The sequence below is a fragment of the Tursiops truncatus genome, chromosome 10, assembly GCF_011762595.2.
Source record: "Tursiops truncatus isolate mTurTru1 chromosome 10, mTurTru1.mat.Y, whole genome shotgun sequence".
NCBI lineage: Eukaryota > Metazoa > Chordata > Mammalia > Artiodactyla > Delphinidae > Tursiops > Tursiops truncatus.
In genome coordinates this window covers 24,121,435-24,125,308 of record NC_047043.1, presented here as the reverse complement: position 1 = coordinate 24,125,308, position 3,874 = coordinate 24,121,435, and positions in this window count along the sequence as shown.

Below are 3,874 nucleotides of genomic sequence, written 5' to 3'. Positions count from 1 at the left end.
GCTACTTCGGGGCTCCAGGTGCATCTAAGCAGAATGGGAACATGATTTTCCTGGGGCCTACAGAAGTGTTGAAATGCTTGAGGAAAAAGCTTTCTTTTTCTCAGGAGGCAGTAGACTACCTTTAGAAGTGACCAGACTGATGCCAGAAATGGCAACAGGAAGAATATATCACAAAGTTAAGGAAGTTCAACTTCCACCATGAACATGAGAAGTGAGACCTGGATGAGGGAGTTTCCTTAGCATCGTCACTGTTGGGCCACAGATGGAGCCTGGAAGACAGGACAGGAGAGAACAGACCAAGTGAGTTGGATGCCCTGAGCTTCAGAGAACTTTAGGTACTGCAAGAAGAATGTGTACGAAACTCCAGAATCCAGTTAGGAGAATGAGGGGGCACTAGTGACTTCAGGGGATAGGCTTGAAATAATGACTCTTCTCTTTACTCTGTATTTCATGTTGTTATCCACATACCCCTTTTAATTACATATCTTACCAGGTGTGGGACATGTGTGTTAGAAGATGTCTTTTCACTTAGCCATGGCTTTTAATGATTTCTTCATCCTCTCTTCCCCACAGAAAATGATATTTCAGAGTTGATTCGGACTCCTCTGTAACATCTTTCCCATACTATTTCTGTACATTGGCACCATATTTGAATTTAGAATCATGAACCATTGGATAATCTATTTCCTAATTCATTTGGGTCCAGAATTGGGCAACATCTTTATTTTTTAGCATTTTTTATTTGGTTTTGTATTTTTCCATTTAGCTTGCTCACTTGGATAAAAGCTTTCCTCAGTATAAGTTGCTTATTTAAATCAGCTGACATACCCTAAATGGAAAAAAAAACAGACCAAAAAACTCACTTCACATGTAAATAATAAAATAGCATTTCTAAGTTTAGCTAGAAGTTTATTATTGAATTCTGTAGGGAACTGATTGAACTAACCCCAGATACCATCCTTTTTTGACAAATGTGTATGAACAGTTATAATAGTGCTGTGAACTCTGTCTGTAAGGCTGCGAGCCAAAAATCTTTGTTTCACAAAGGGACTGTTGTTCTTTGTGAATAGGCAATTATTCAGTGGCATTTCTGAAACTGGAAGCTGAGTAAAGCAGTTTGTCAGTGGACAGCCTAATAAAAAAGTTCCATTCAAAAATGCTTTAGGTACTGATACACTATGTATATATCTATTTACACGTGTAAACATTACTTCTGTATACATGTGACATTGATAAGGTAGTTATCTTTAAAATGTATTCATTAGAGCAAATTTTATTGTGATGAAAAATTTGGCAACATTTTAGTGTAAAAATTGGACTCCCCAAAACTATTCTGTTTATAAATTTAATACATACTTGTAGCAAGTGCAACAATAAATCCGTAATAGTTTAAAAAAAAGAAAATGTCCAAAATCTGACTATCTAGAAACAAACAGGGTTAACTTCCCTCCAGAAACATCACTCAGAGCTCTTTCCAAGCTAGTGAATATAGGTATATGTCATCATTTTTAACTTTAACGTCATCATTTTCAATTTTAAGAGGCACCTGTTCCTTAGTAGGTACATCTGCTTGGTCCTGCAGGATGTACCCAGGAGGACCACATGGAGAAGTCAAGCCTCAGGACAGTGTTTTGGAGGGAGGAAGGGAGAGGCCTTTCCCTGCTAGTCCCTCTCTTCTCTCTTCCACTGGTCCAAGTTTTCCTTACCGGGAAGTTGACTCCGTCACACTCCCTCTCATCACTCAGCATCTTTAGCAGCCACTGGCCGAACAAGATTTCAGGTTCTACAGTGAAATTCTCCATTGGAATTTGCAAGTGACCGGGAGAGTCAGAGACTGTGAGTGTGTGGTTGGTTGGCCATAGGAGGTGGACTTCGAAGTCTTCGAAGAGTGGACCAGCCATAGCAATAGCCAAGGCAAAGCAAAGGGTCTCAGAGCCAGGTGAGGCTGAGAGAAGCCACAGAGGCAAATAAAATATATCCTGAAGAAATAGAATTCTCCAGTTTTCATCATGATATCTAAGACTGCAATGAAAATCATTTTGTATGCATCTTGTGTACTTGTCTGTGTATTATCTTAGAATAAATTCTCAGACATATGTGTTGATGAGTCAAAGGCTTCTAAATCCCAGGGAATTTTCCACATTCCCTTAAGAGAAATGAACAATGAAAGGCAGGTTGTCCAGGGAGCTTGGGGGGAATCTAGTTTCACAGTATGCCTCTCGCCTTGGCAGCTGGCTGGATTCTGCTGCATGATTTAGAAACAATACGGGAGGTTTAGAATTGTCCCTTTTCTTATTTTCTCAGTTTTCATCTCTTTTCTTACTTATATACCTGATGTTCAGCCTAAAGATGGTTCAACCAAGATGTTCTAGCAGAGATATGCGGTCACTTTGACTTTAAACACTCTTTTTTTCCTCTTTCAACCAAGCATGTGTATTTGAGCGGGACTATGGGACTGACTGGTGGGCTAGGGGGTCTACTACCCCAGTCATCCCTACCAGCCTGGGGAGGGCAGTGGTGAGGCAGATGTTGCAGCCAGACTGTCCTGTGTTCCATCACTTTCCTCCTGCTAACTCGCTTGTGGCTCTGGGTGAGTCACTCATTCTCTGCTTTACTTTCCTACTTCTATTAAATGAGGGGTTGATACTAAACTAGTCTAACTCTAAGGGACCCTTTAGCTTCAAGGTTTTGGTAAAAGCCAGAAGTACAATTTAACGAACTTTTATTTCTCCTTTGGTGCCAGATAGAAAAATAAAATATGGTGAATAGAAAGTCAGGAAGCTCTGCAAAGTCATAGCAATACTTTAAAATTTTTTGTAAATATTATTTATAATAGTGAAAAATTGGAAACATTCCGAATGCCCCAAATTAGGAGAATGTGTAAATCTTATATCTCTTTGGGATGGATTATTATGCAGCCATTAAAAATAGTGTTTTCAACTGGAAAGATAAATAATAAATTAATGAAAGTGGTTACTTTAGAGAGGGTGATGGTGATGGTGGTGATGGTGGTGACAGTGGTGGAATCAATATGGAGTGAGACTTCTTAATATGCACATAAATTTATTTTGTTTTGAGTTCTTTAATTCCAGTCAATATCAAAAATTTTTTAACTTAATATTTTCCAAATATACTTAATGACATTTAAAAATATTCATGACATTAAGATATTTTAAAAGCAGAGTGTAATATTTTACAAATGTATGTGTATAAAACGACCCTAACTTTCTTTAAAAATGCATAGAAAAAAATTGAAAGAAAATAAAGGATTAACAACTATTCTCCTTGGGAAATGAGATTGGCAGTAATATTTTTGCTTTTTATTCATTTTTATATTATCCAATTTCTCAGCAATGAGTGTGTATTAGTTTTCTCAGTGAGAAAAATATATGTTTGATTCTTAATAGTATATATAGAAGAATATGGGGATATGTGCCATGTCCAGCACATGTGGGTATTCATACTCCCAAATCTACCAGGAGCTTGTAGTGACTGATTGTCAGTTAAATGATTCCAGGGAGGTCAGAAGGGCCAGAGAGTCTTCTTCCAATACTCGGTCAGTTCCAGAAAATGCTGGCAATGAAATCCAGTCTGAGGCTAAGAAAGAATGTGTGTTGTAGACTGACAGTCGCTAAAATATACTCGTGGAAATACGGGTTTTGAGGGGTTGTTTCTCAATAAAAGAAGGCTTTAGGAGAAACTGGATTAAGATGCAGATTGAGCACACACCATTCTGTCTTCAGGTTCATCCCTCAAAATCATAGGACACACACACACATCTATACCTATACCTGTACCTATAATCTATATCTATATCTATATACCTATAACCTGTATCTATATCATCTTTCCTTAGAGTGCCAGAAACCAAAAG